Source organism: Crocodylus siamensis, chromosome 3, assembly GCF_052110815.1.
Source record: "Crocodylus siamensis isolate JL-2025a chromosome 3, ASM5211081v1, whole genome shotgun sequence".
Taxonomy (NCBI): domain Eukaryota; kingdom Metazoa; phylum Chordata; order Crocodylia; family Crocodylidae; genus Crocodylus; species Crocodylus siamensis.
This window is the reverse complement of record NC_143397.1, coordinates 228967640-228982824: the sequence shown is the minus strand read 5'-3', so window position 1 is coordinate 228982824 and position 15185 is coordinate 228967640.

Sequence of the window (15185 nt, the reverse complement as noted above, 5' to 3'; positions counted from 1 at the left end):
CCCAATAGATCGAAACAAATCCCTCATCTTTTCAGGGTCTTCACAAAAAGAGGGGCTCTGATTCTTCCAGTTAAATAAATCTGAAGTGCTAAATGGGGTGTAGACAAAAGTTGCAGTGCCTCCTTCCCCAATAACCTCTCGCATCGGACAGTTCAACACCGGCTGTGACTCTACAGGCTTGCGCAAATAATAGCCCTTATTTCCTGATTCAGATGAGGCACTTGGCTGAGGCTCACGCTCTAACTCATTAGGTATGCATTGGTACGTCGGTGGTGGTCTCTCTAAGGGAGGGGGCGGTGGTGCAGAAGGACTGGATGCCGAGGAGGCGTCTGACTCATCTTCGCTACCCGACAGGGCAACCGGAGCACGGGTCCGGTACTTAGCCAATTCAGAATCCCCCCCCTCATTAGACTCAGGAAGTACAGGCGGCCCCCCCCGAGCCTTTTTCTTAACAAGCATCACATGAGACTTTGCTAAGTAATTCTTAATCCAAGGTGGCTGATTTTGAACCACCCACAACCAACAATCAATATAAGGAAACTGATTCCAATACCCATTTTGCATAACAATTTCATGGATAGCTATCACTTCTTTTAGCACAAAGGATCCTTTCGGGGTCCAGTGGACCCCAAATGTTGGCCACTTGAGTTGACAAAACTTAGTTAAATCACCTTTTTTCATTTTTATTCCATAATCGGCCGGCTTTGCAAATTTATTAAAATGTCGTAATAAGACTTTTAGAGGGGTATCAATATTGTTTTCTACACGAGAGCTACTCGTACCCATTTGCCCACAAAAATGCGCCCAAGGCACACCAAATACCAAAAAGATCTCAACAACAGATGATTTACAATGAGAGCTAAGCCTAGAATTTCTCAGCAAACTTACACATCCTTTGTTTTAGATCCGTACACCAGATTGGGCAAAGGGAATTCGTATACTCACTCAGATACCCCAGAGATCTCGATCCAAATTTCAAAGTGTGTCTGCCTCTCCAGAAACTCAGAATTTACATGGGATACTTCCTTTAACTTCCCGGATATTCGGACTTAAACCTCAAATTCCAGGGGCGAGTCCAAAGTCGGCTCGGTGCGCACAACCCCTGGTACCGGAGGTGCTCCGTCACTGAATTCCGGGGTAGTCCTCGAGAAGCCCCACGTTGGGCGCCAATTATTGATGTAAAAATCGCGGTTCGTTTCTCGGGAGGCGGAAAAAAACCTTCAGCTACAGACACACTCTATTAGCAACACAAAAGGTATATATTTGCAAATAGGGTCAGAGAGAGAGACAAAAGATCAAACACTCTGCCCCCGGGCACAATCATTAGCAGGCTTTTATCCCCTCTCTCCTGACCACGTGTGCAGAAGGAGGAACTTTTACAACTCATTTCCGGTTCATACAAACATATATGTAAACATGTCGCTTCATACGTCCCACGTGCATTATAATTAACTACTTAAGTATGCGGGGCGGATAGGCTTAATATGCATTAGGTTATCACGCGTGCGTAGAAGGGATCCAAGGTTACTCAAGGTTCAACCTGAAGGCTAAAATGGCAATTGCTCTTATCTTAGCCTAAGAATGTGGGGGTCATGAAAGAAAGTGTGATTTAGTGTAACAAAGAGATAGTAAATTTGCAGAACAAAGAGAGAGTGATACCTTAGTACAAAGGGCCTTTGGTGGTTTTCCCTTCAATTTCCAACCCCCCCCTTCCCTCTCCCATTAAGGAGACAAGGAGGGCTAGCAGCTGTGTTTTTTTTCTAAATCTGCTATTGATAATGCATTTTTAATAATATTTCTAACATAAGCAAGCCTTCAATGTCTGTTACATGCATAAGCGTCGTCTTTATGAATTACACTTGTAGTCTAAGAAAAAGTTCACCCAAATGAAATTGTAACTTTGCCTGCAAATCATATTTAAGGGACAGCAGTTCTTAATGTTGAAATCCACAATAACTTGGCCCTGTCCTTGCTCATCCATTTCTGTGGGTGCTATCAGGGGAAGAAATGAGCTAGTTCCTATTGACCACCCACAGGTCCTGCAGAGATAAATCACCTAAAAATTCACAGGCAAAATCCAAACAGTTCTCCCTCTCCCTTGTGGTGGTTTAGCAGTGGGAGTGGGAGGGCCTAGTTCATAGATAGATGTTTAAGCAGCTTATCAACCTCCTTCCTGAGCCTTTCCTACTCCTGAGATGAAGGTTTGCAAATATTTCATGTAGAAGGAATTTAGCCAGTCAGCTGGGTTAATTGCAAGGGCATACCTTGCTGAAGCATGGTGATAACTGATAAGTCCCCTTTCTCTGATTGCACGTTAGGTGTTGACAGATTAAAAAAAAATTCTTAACCTGTGGATATACCCCTACTGGTCTCGGGTGCTCCATTTTGAGATGTTTGTATTCTACTGGTTTGTCAAGTCTGAACGACGGATGCTGATCCCTGGGAGATGATAGAGGGTCTTTGAACTGAGCCTCAACCACTCTACGCCTGACAGACGCATTACTGTCCAGTTGGAAGTAGGAAGACAGTTTTAAATAACAGATAAAAACAACTTACCATGAAGTGGTTTGTGGCTACATTAATAAGTGCTGTCCTGTTACCTCTCGACTGCCAGTTAGGAAAATGAGTGGAGTTGACCTACCAAACATTACCAAAGTTGGAAACTGTCCTTTTAGCATACATGTAATGAAAAAGGATTTCATTTCTTTCATTTAAAAATCTCTCTCTCTCTTTACCGAGTGGACTGTACTTACTCTCACTTTAGATACTTCAGGCTTGGAGGGGCCAGCTATACCACTGATCAGTGTGAGCAGGTGGATGTTGCAAGTGAGGAAAAATAATGAAAACCAGGTTCTTGTCAGTGAAGGTCTGGGAAGTCACTGCTACTCACTAGAGTAGAGGTGGGTAGGTGCCTGATAAAAATTGTAGCTGGCATGCTTCCTTCCTCCATTCTCTGCTACAGAGTAAATTTCTTGGTAGAATTATTGCATTGTCCGTGGTACACCACAGTTTTTCCTCCAAAAAGGTTATATGGGGTATCATGGGGATATCATTCAGCCAAGTAGCCTGGGAGAATGGGGCTATGAGGCACCAAAGCTACAATTCAGATGAGGTAACGTAGGCACGTATGATCCAGGATTGCTTCCTGTCCTCAAATCCAGGCTTTTGCTATCACAAGCATGCCTTTATAAAACTTCTCATAAAATTCTCATGCTCTACCTTAAAACTAGGAAGGTTTTCATCTCCATTATCCCTTCCTAGGAGTAAAAGTTATGAGTTGTTTTGTACCTTTGGCTGAAATTCCAAGCTTCTTCTCTACTTAAGACCCTGAGCAACTTAATCTAGTTGACTTCACAAACTAGTTCCTAGCTGACTTCACTAAGCTGTCCTTTTGAAATGGTAACTTCAGTTACCTGTTTAGCCTTCCATTTAATCTAGAATTAACCAACTCATTATTATTCTATGCAAGTTTCTATAACCAGCTCTTCTAGAACCTCTTACCAAAACCAGATTTAAAATAGCATCCTCTGCTGTTGGTTCAGTGACTATTTGGTGAATAAGCCTATCAAGACCAAAAATATTAGAGCCCCACTATTATTAGTAACATTTGTTATTCAATGTGTATCTGGGAAGTAAAAGTTTCCTATAATGACAGAATTTTAGTATTTGTATCTCTGAGATCTCTCTACCTATATCCATATCTGATCTTGGGAGGCTATAGCAGAATCCCAGCACAAACTGTAAATCCTCAATTGATCTCTTCTCCATCATGTCCTCAGATTCCTGGCTGAATTCTACCATTGCTTCTAGCTGCATCTCCAGGCCTTAGATCTTCCTTCCATTAGTTATATCAGGCAACAACATATGTTCATGCACAAACAGCTTCCTTCAGGTATTGTCAGGACCAGGATGTGGGCAGTCAAGCTTCATGGTCAGGCCTAGGATTCAGAAGCTAAGTTAGGGTGGGGTCACAAACTCCAGGCAAACTCCCTTATTTCCTGCTCTCTAGTTATTGGGGGTGCCTATACATATTCCGGGAGGCTGCTCTGATGTGTTGTAATTACAGTATGTTGGAGCTCTAATTAGTGCACTCTAGCCCGCCTCCACATCTCCTGTATCAGCATCCTCATCCTTCAAAATGGCAATGGGGCTGCTTGAACTGAATGTCATTCAATGGCGCTTTTCTGTAGGCGCTTTAATTAGAGCAGCTCTCCTCCCCCCAGGTCCCAGAGCACATGTAAAAACACCCTGGGATCCCCTAGTTGCTGAATGTTTAGCTTTTTAAGTGTTTTGCCTAGGTTATACCTGGTTCTGGTTTTGGCCCAGCAATTAACTATTCATCAGCTACTACAGAAGCAGAGAGCTTCATTTTCAAAGTCTCACAACACATTTCCCCTAAACAGACTCTGCACACTACAAACTGCAACCACACTACAGACCCTTCTAACTACAAACTTCAGCTAGGCAAACTGCCAAGCAGTGAACAAAGAGGCAAATTCATTTACTGCCAAGGAACAAAGGCTGCTCCTTCCTTATCAAGGATATGTCCTGTGCATGCCTTTCACTTCCCTCTGCTGAGCTGTCCTTGTAGTTATCAGACACAGTGATTTTAAATGAAATATTTCAGTTCTGTAAAGCTGAAATGAAACATTTTAAAATTTCCAACCTGAAACTTCGCTTTCCACAAAACATTCAATATTTCAATTTTTCATCCCAGTTCAGGATGAAAACTAATGTTGAAATATAATACTTTCATCTCAACTGGACTTCTTGATTTTCTCTTCATGCTGTTCACCAGCCTTAACTGTCAAGTCTTTATAGTCTCCTCATGATAAGTGGGGCCAAAGGCTCTAGAAAGCCATATGAATATCAGATGGAGATTTTATAAGCATTAGCTAGCTGAGTGCCCTTAAAGGTTCAGATCCTGGAGTGGGTGGATAGCTGCTTGACAATACACAGGACAGCAATAGGCTTCTTTACCTCCTCATTTCTATGTAAGCAGTCTAGGATTTGCCCTGGCACAGTTCAAGTTTCTCAAAATAACAACAGTGGATGAAATGAAAGCTCTAAATGTGCTCAGATATGCACCTTAACATTTTGCAAATCACCTAGGATTGTCAGTAGAGTTTATTTTCTATACCTACTGTGACAACCTTGGGATAGTAGCGTCTGATTTCCCTGCAGCAAACTCCTCAATAAAATACTTTTTTTTTGGTGTTGCTGTTCTGAAAAATATCTGCAAGCACTCTTCAACTTTATGCTACTTTTGTCAATTTGGAGGCAAAGAGCAGTGGGCCTAGAGTGATGTCAGGTTCCATTTTTGCAGAAGCACATCCCCAGCCACCAATACATCCCAACGCGTTTCTTCCAAGCAGGTTTGAACAAGCAGATGTCAACAACAACATGCTTTCCTTTTATATTTAAATTATTAAAAACTGAACATTTTGTTTTGTAAAATTGTTTATTATTAAACTATTGTTTTTGGAGTTAAATCCCAAGCACAATTAATTCCCAAGCACAATTCCATTGATTATACTGGGACTATAGTAGAAAACATTCCTTTTTTTAAGACAAATGATTGAATTTCAGTTCTGACTTAGATTACTATTTACTCTCCTTTTTTATTACTCGTTTGCTGTTCCATGGCACTGCATGTTTTGCAAAAGGTGGCAATATACATAAAAAAGTGCAATGAGTCCTCAAAGATGCACAAATAGAAATCTGATGTAAGATGTGCAAAAATTAACAACTTCGAAAGACATAAAATGAATTATATATGGTCAATTTCCATTTCTGCTTCACTGATCTGTAAGTCTTAAATCTTAAACTCTGCAGATGGTTGCCAGTGACTATGTAACCAGGTTTGCCAGGGAATCCAAACACTTAACCACATAAAATAATCAACTTTCTTGCTTCTAACTAAAGCTTTTCTCTGAAAACTTAAAGTACAAGGGGAGTTATAATCGCAAGCTGTTCACCAGACCTGCCTCAAACAAGGCTTTGACGTCAAAAGCCCTCTCTTGCAACACAACTGCTTGTCTTAGCTTCTGAAATCTAGCCACAAATGGAAACTTTGACCAGGTAGCAACAGTGCTTTTGTGCTGGAATGGCTCCCTATGGAAACCTCAGGAAAACTGTGCTTATGAATGTCATTTAACATAGCTCTATAGCCAAGAGAAAAATCAAACAGGCAAAGCTATTGTACAACTTTTAACAATGGCTCTTACAAATAATGAACTGAAATATGTTCTCAATTACATCCATAAAACTGTCTCAAAGGAACTGCCAGTGTTCAGGTGGAAGTGAGAGCAGAGGGCTACATCTTCTATTGTAGCAAAGCCCATGGTAGGAGTTCAAGGGATAAAAATATCCCTGAGGATCTTATTACAGAGTTTGCCCCCATTGAATGAATCATTGGGGCTGATCCCAAACTTAGAAGATTCCCAGGGAATTCCCAGGAAAATCCCCGGAGATTTGAAGGGTGCCACAACCCTTATATTTAAAAACCTTTCTCAGTATGGATTTAGGAGCTCACTAATACTGTTTGTGCTTACTTTCAGTTTCTGTGTTTCTCTGGGCCCTTCCTATCCTTGCACTACAATTTCAATAGAACGCTGGGTTTCTTTCTTGAAATTTCTGGTGCAGTCAAAGCTAAGATGTTGGGCTGTGCTGATGTACATACTTTTTTTTTGCTGATAAAAAAATGAACTACATCATCAGTTGTTGCACAGTGATATAATCCAGTAAAACCAAAATGTATTATAGCTAAAGGGTTTAGTTAAAGTTTAAAGGAAACTGGTTAAGCCTGGCCTTGTGAGTGATAACACAGCTGAAATTAATCATATAAGGAAAATGTGAAGGCTTGTACTGCTATTGGTTAGTCATATAAGGAAAGTTTGTGGTGTAAGACTGTGAGTGGCTGTGAGCCAACAGCATAGCTCAGAAGTTATAAATTTGCTAGCACATCCCGGGAATCGGCAGAAGGAAGACACAGCACAGTAAAGGAAGCTATCATTGTGAAAGAGAAGCTGCTGACCTGGGTTTGGCAGGCCAGTGGGTCTCAAGAAGCCTGAGGACTGAATATCAGGGTCCTTCCCGGTACCCTTGGACAGCACAGATTGGGGACGTCTGAATTTGGTGAATTTTGAGAGACCTGTCGTATACCAGGCATCAGAGAGAATTGCCGATAAGTTGACGACTCGGAATATTATTGTCTGTCATTGTTGTCTTGTTATACTACGCGTAGTTGTGTGTTTGTTAAATCAATAAACCTTTCTTACCTTTTTATTTCTGACCACTCTCTCAATCCCAAACCCTCCCACTGGTGGCTGGGACACTGCCTAGGCAAGAAAGAGTTCTGGGGTCAAATAACTCCAGCCAGATGTCTATCCAGCCTTCTCTTAAAGACCCTCAATGTAGGGGAGCGCACCACCTCCCTTGGAAGCTCATTCCAAATTTTGGCCACCCTCACTGTGAAGAAGTTATTCCTGATATCTAGCCTAAATCTACTCTCTGTCAGTTTTTGACCATTGTTCCTTGTTACCCCAAGAGGCACCCTGGTGAACAGAGCATCTCTGATCCCTTGCTGCATCCCCCTAATGAATCTGTAGGCAGCCACAAGATCACCTCTCAGCCTCCTCTTGTGGAGGCTGAAGAGGTCCAAGTCCCTCAGTCTCTCCTAATAGAGCTTGTCCTGTAAGCCCCTAACCATACACGTGGCCCTCCTCTGGACCCTCTAGAGTCTATCAACATTCTTCTTGAAGTACGGCATCCAAAACTGGATGCAGTATTCCATCTGTGGTCTGACCAATACCGCATAGAAGCGAAGTATCACCTCCTTTGTCATGTATCTGCTGATGCATGATAAATTGCAGTTAACTTTGCTGATGATTTCATCACACTGATGACTCATGTTCATCTTGGAGTCCACTATGACTCCGAAATCCCTTTCTGCTTCTCTACTGCTGAGAGGGTCACTTCCCAGCCAGTAGGTGTGCTGGATATTTTTGCACCCTAGGTTCAGCACTCTGCACTTGTCCTTGTTGTACTGCATCCTGTTGTGTACTGCCCACTTTTCTAACCTGTCCAGGTCTGCCTGCAATCGTTCCCTACCCTCCAGAGTGTGCACTTCACCCCACAATTTAGTATCATCTGCAAACTTGGACAGAGTACGCTTCACACCCACATTCAAGTCACTGGTGAAGATACTGAAGAGTACAGGTCCAAGGACCGAACCCTGCGGGACCCCATTACCCACATCTGTCCAGGTCGATACTGACCCATCTACTACCACTATCTGGGTGCGACCACTAAGGCAATTACCCACCCACTGGACCATGTAAACATCTATGTCACAGCCTCTGAATTTATTTATGAGAACAAGATGAGATACTGTATCAAAGGCTTTGCTAAAATCGAAGAAAACAACATTCACCTCTACTCCTACGTCTAAGCATTTTGTGACCCTGTCATAAAACGGAACCAGATTGGTCAGGCATGATCAACCTGCTATGAATCCATGCTTATTTCCTTGCTGCATTATTTTTCCTGCTGGACTCCCACAGATATGATGTTTCATAATCTTTTCAAAGACCTTTCCAAGGATGAAGGTGAGACTGACCTGCCTATAATTACTCGGATCCTCCTTCCTCCTCTTCTTGAAAATAAGGACCACACTGGCCCTTTTCCTGCAATGTTGTTACATAGCAACCTTGTGTTTCCTGAATGATTTTTTTGGCTTTTGACCTGTCAGTGTGCATGCAACATATGCAAACATATGTATATGCAAGATACTACCATCCTTATTTACAGTGAGTATTTTATTCTGTGAATGATTCTAGCAATTTTAATAGAAATAATCAGAGTAAAGCATTTCTCAGGGTGAATAGATGTGGAAGGATATGGTTCTTAGTGAGATAATTTTGCAATCCTTACCCACCCAGAACTCTTAGTAGAAAGAAGGGGTGCTTTGGTTGTAAAAGCAGGCAGAATCTGGTTCTGAACACATGTAACAGATTATTTAGCTATCAACATCTTGTTTTACAAGTAAGAAGCTGCTAAGAATAATGGTTGTTACAGCCTTTTCCTCAACTGCACAGTAGTTCTATTGAATTAGTATAACAATTTAAAGTTTTAACCACAACATTCCTCTTTAGGGTTTTCACTGCAAAAAAACCCAACCACCCCAGAATCATTAAATGGAAAAAGAAGAAGAGTTCACTCCACTACATGGATCACAAATAATTTCCGAAGTAAAATTCTGCACAAGTTGTCAAAAAAGTAGTTACTGTGAACCTCACCATAGAAAATGTTTGTAACTAGATCTCTTCTTTGCTGAGCAGCTCAGGACATCATTTAAAAAAACAACCCTTTGAAATAAGAATGAAGAGAGTCTTTCTGGTGACAGAAATTTATTTTCAACTTTACTATTAGTTTCATTTTACTCTTTGCTGTGCTTATTTTGGTTTCAGTCTTACTGACAGTTGAAGTAAGAAGTTTTACAGTGTGATGACAAATCTAATAAGAATGATCTCATGAAATATCTGATATTCACTCATGTATTGAAGAGGCCCACAGATAACATATGTGGGATTTGGCTTGTTCCACATTTACTGGACTCAATCCTGGTATTAATAAAGCTCAATTTCCATTTTCTGCTAGTATGCATAATGTTTAATTGCAAGCAGAATATAATGCAGGTTGGTCAGTAAATTAGAAGCAGGAGTTATGTTCTTAAAACTTTTAACATTCAGTCATGTGTACCTACACAGCATGTCCTTTCTATCTTGCAGCACATTTGACTTCCATATTTTGGGGAGAGAGAGAGCATGGTATACACCTGCATGCTTGATTTCTTAGATCATTTCCAAAGATCATTCAGGGACTGTACCAATTTTGCTCAAAGGTGAGCTGAAAATATCAAGAACAATTCATGTACCAATAAAAGGAGAGAATTGTGTGTTTAGGTATTTGCAAGCAGTGCACACAAGTGTTAAATGGTTTAACCTGCAGTAAAGTGGTTTTGGACACACTGCAGTTTATTACATCAGTATCATGGAATACTACCTGATGTCAGTAATGAAGACCAACACATAAAAAGACCAGAACCTAGGGGTGCCAACCCCTAGCGGGGCATGGGGCAAATCAGCCTCTGCAGGGTACCTTTCACACTGCACGGGGCTATGGGACTGTGGCAGGACACCAGTGGTTCCTGCCATTTTAAGGGATATATCAAACACTCAGCAGGTGTTTGATTACAGCGGCCATTTTAGAACTCTGGCCACCTATATAAACAAGAGCAGTTTACTGCTGGGAGCCAGCCAAGAAACATTGCCTGGCTCAGCTTCTGCATGGGAACAACTTGTAGGTAGAAGCAGGAGGCTCTGGTCGTGGGCATGAACTAAAACTGTACCCTGCTGGGAGTGGGTGGTCTGGTGGGGCTCCCAGTGGTGTGGGAACCCCAGGAAAATGCCAGGCCAGTTATCACCCTGGTGAAAAGTGGGTAGGGGTGCCTTAACCCCAGCCCCCACCTTCAGGGGCATTATATGTTCCATCTAATCTAGGGAAGGCCAGGTAGTCTTCTTGAAGCGCCTGAGCCTGCTGGGGTGAGTGACCCTGCAGGGCCAGGCATGCTTTGTGAAGCACCTGAGCTGGGAATGGAGGACCCTGATCCCTGAGTGCAGGCAGGCAGCTTAGACCTAACTGAGGGACCCGACTGGTCAGTGCTGGGGCCAGGACCCAGATAGGTGTCAAAAGGGCCAGGGGGCCCACTACAAGGGACACCCATAAGAGCAGAGAAGCTCAGGGTTCCAACTGGCCTGAGGCAGGGCCAGGACTTAAAGGGAAGCTGAAGGTCCCAGGGAAGGGACCACAGCTAATGGGAGAAGGGGACAGTTGAGTTGGCTGCCTGAGATGCCATCTGCTAGGCTTGGGCCACAGTGCAGGGGTGGAATGGACGTGTGGCTAGCCCCCACATATTGGGGTGTATAATGGACAGCCTCCTGCCTAACTATTACATCAATGTTATTACATCAAGAGATGTAATAGTGGCAGGAGAGAGAGGCAGGTGGTTGGCCTGTAGACAGGGATCAGGCCAATGCTTGCACCAGGCATGAAAGCCTGCCCCTGTCAAGTGGACCCCTGCAAATGCAGGGCACTGCAGTGCCATAGCAATGAAATTTGGCACCTAGGCCCAAGCAGATTCTGCACAGCCCGAATGAGCCACTTTTCAGCAGACGCAAAGCCAGCAGTGTGCAGTGGGGGGAAAGGGAAAGGTGGCAAATGGTCGGACACTTCTTCTGTGGCACGGGGCTGAGCTGCCAGCTCCAGGCGGACCCCACGGAAGGGGCCGTGGCCGCTCCACTCAGCTCTGTGGGGCCTCCCAAAGTGCAGGGCCTAGGGCGGTTGCCCCAATTCTCCCTACCCAAGGGATGGTTCTGGTGTCTGCACACTAGTGTGGAGCCTGCTCTGACACACTGTAATTACAGAGTGCTGGAGCAGACTCAATTTATCAAGCCTACCGGAGTGTGGTAATTATCAGACTACAAGGGCCTCCTGCACCTTGTGTCCTGCACTTCAAAATGGTGGCCAGGGTACTTGAACTACAGCTGATTGAACAAGCTTTGATTCAAGTGCCCCCACTGCCATTTCGAAGCACAGGGATGCTGATACATGAGATGCTGCAGCGCTTTAATTAGAGCAGCTCTCGAAGTCACTCTAAAGCACTGCCTCCCACCCCTTCGGAGCATGTGTAAAAGTTCCCTGTGGTATTAAGGAAAGTACTTGAACTGCTCGTGTAACTTTTTGTCTTTGATTTCCCTAGCTTTTATCATTTGTAAATGTGTGGATGTTTTCAGCTGTTTGCCTTCTTTTGAACTGCTCATAGTAAATTTAACTAAAAAGTAACTGACCCTCTCTTTTGGAATGCATACTAAACAACCTAGCTCATATTTGACAAGAATCTTATCTCATCTCTGTCTCTTCGGTGTTCCTCTTCACCATTTGCACTCAGTAATAGAAAAGATGCTTATTTCTGGAGAAAGGGTCCATCCATCCAAGTGCTTATGCACCACATCAAGGTAGTACATAAGTCCCAAGGATGTCAACAAAAGATGTGTCTGAACTTCCAGTATATTTCTGAGCAATGACTTCAGGATCTGGCCAGTGGTTAAGGGTGAAAATTGTTTCTAGTATGATCACTCTTTTCGGATTAACATAACTTCCTGATTTTTTCAGTTGAAATTTTCATTGTTTCCATTTCATTTCTCTTTTGAAACATTGAGGAAACGGTGCTCTGATAATTGGTTATGGTCAGCCTCAAGAGTTGAGAAGTGTTTGCAAGATTTAGTGGACAGGGGATAAATAGAAATTAGGCATGACTGGAAATTCCTTCATAACATGCTCACTGGTCATCTGTTAAAGCAGGGCCTCAGGAAGCTCCTCTTTGCTGATGACCTTGGTAAGTAGGGCACTCCCCATCTTCCTTATCAAGGGGAATCAGCAGGATTTCCACCCAGTTTATTTTACCTGGGGCAACCTTGCCCCCAGAGGAAACAAAACAAGCAAGTAAGAAAGCCACCCCTGCTGTCTTTCTCCAGACCTTGAGAGAGGCAACCCAGATTCTGTATTTCGCCCTCAGCACCACAACCTCCTCTTCCCACCTTGCTCTCTGCTTCTGGGGGTTTTTAAGCCTCTTCATAGCTCCACCCTCAAGCAGAAGTCACAGCTTGTTCCTAGCTTTCCAGCCAGGCGGACTATTAACAGATAACAGCCTACCCCTGGGTTTCAGCTGCTCCTTACAATACCCTATGGAGGATGAGAGAACTATATGTTTTCTTCCAGAACTCCTATTCTTAGAAAACATCAGCATGAAAAAGATGGCAAATGCTTCATTAAATCATACACAAAATCCTCCAAAAAAGTTGTCATATCTTCAAAGAGAGGAGGAAAAAAAATCAAGGAGCCAAATCTAATATTAAGGGGGGAATTTTATTATTCTTTGTGCACCTAAATGGCCATTTTCCACCTGCCTAAGTGGCCTCTTTGGTACTCGCACACAGTTTGGGAATCTATTACCTTTTATTATCTGTGCAGTATGGATGTGTAAGTTACTGTGACTTCTCAGCTATTGTGCATGCTCAGTAGATTAACATTGATCAGGCAGTGGGAATTACGCTCCATGTACATGCATTAGTTATAATTTTCTAGCCAGACAAAAACTTACGACTAACAGGTGCTACACACCAGAGAAGCAGGAAAAGGAGGGGAGCCCTCCCAGGTTTCAGGCCCTAACCACTACACCACAGGTTAGGCATCATCCAAACCCCCCTACAGCCCTCCTTTTGAAACTGGCTTTACAGGCAGCCAAGAGAGGGAGGTACATGTTACAGAAGGATGAGAACAGGTTAGATGGATGATGTTGCTCAGTGGATATATGCTCTGGAAGGAAGCAGACCCTAGGTCCTAACCTGAACCCTCACTCCCATCCCTGCGGTATGGTCATTGCAGGACTGTAGAAGTTAGATGTAGGTTCAAACCCCACCTCCTCTCAGTAAGAGAGATCTAGAGCCTAGGCCTCTGGATTCCTGGGCAAGTACCCTAACCACACAGTTATTAGTGTTACAACATGGGAGGTTTTCCCACCACCTCTTCAGGAAGTAAGAATGTACATAGCTGCATACTTCCCTGGCCTACTGAGTATGTGAGGTACGTGTACATGGTTACACATCCACACTGCACAGGCAATAGAATTGTAAAGTGTGTATAAATGCCCCAAATGCTACTTACATGCCATTTAGGAACACAAAGGATAATACAATTCCACTCTAAGGATGTACAGTTAACATCTGAAAAGGGCAATACACACAAATGCCAACAATATTATCAGTCTCATTGTTCAGCCTATGTATTTTATGATATAAATGTAATAATATAAACTAATATATCAAGTTACTTATCTAATACGAGAAAGAGAGACCCAAAGTATATTACCAAATTAACAGCATAGTAGAAACTTTTTTGCGAATTTTCAATTTCGGCTGTTCCACGTTACTGTATTTATGTATTGCTACAGTATCTTGCATTTATTATCCACATTCATTAGCAGGGGTTATTGGACAGTTGGTATTTTCACTTTTCTTCAATTCCCTATTATAGTAATATTGTATTTCTTATACTCTCTCTGTTTTAAGGGTCCTGGACTAAATGGATCTCTTTTTTTCCCCACTACCTTAATTCCTGAACCCAGCTACCTGTTCAGCAACATTTTGTGGCCCAGCAGACAATTCTAACTTATACGGATGCTTAACAGTAGGTATGTGATCAGTCTGTTGAAGATAATGGGCATTATCATGTTCATGAAGTGAAGCACACCCATAAGTGCTTGCAAGAATGAGACACAAATATGAGTTATCATATATACCAAGTTAACTTCCCATGCTGCTCACTCGCATGTTTTGCTCTTACTGGTTTTTTGGGTGCCACCATTCGCTTAATGGTTGACAGCTTGTCATTTGGTCAGATGTCTTGGATGGTCCCCAGGGGTTCTCTCCTGCCACATCTCGTTGGAATAAGTTTGGGAGGATGGTTTTATGTCCGGTCGTTCCTGGTTCCCTTCTTCAATCTTCCCGTCCAGCTTCCTGTTTCAGGGCTCCGCCTCCTCTACACTCCACCTTATGCCAACCACAGATGTTAATTCCAGACTGCAACTAGGACTTGTCCTGGTAAAGGTTTTGATTTACCTTTTTAAGTTAAAAAAGTCCAGTTTGGACAGTCTGCCGTCCAGGTTTAGGCCGTATATTAACTAGCCTGAAATTTTTACCATCCCCAGGTTACCTTACTTCCCAGTACGCTCCTGTCTCCCTCTGGCTTCCATCCGCCACAGCCCAAGGATCCTTCTCTCACTATCTCTCGCTCTCTCTTGCTCTCAGGTTTTCTGCTGTCCCATTCCTGGCCAGCTGTATCCGGGATCCAGTGCTCTGTTTCAGATAAGTAGCTTAGCTTAGCTTAGCTCTGTCTGCTTCCTCTTTGGCCTGCCACCACATTCCCTTCGTGGGGCTGCAGACAGCTCCGGGACACTCTGGGCCCACCAGAGGACTCACTTCCAATCCTCCTTGATTTTGGTCTGGTGGGGTTTTTATGGCCGGCGAATCAGCGTCGGCATGCTGCCATAAAGCGGGCCAATGAGG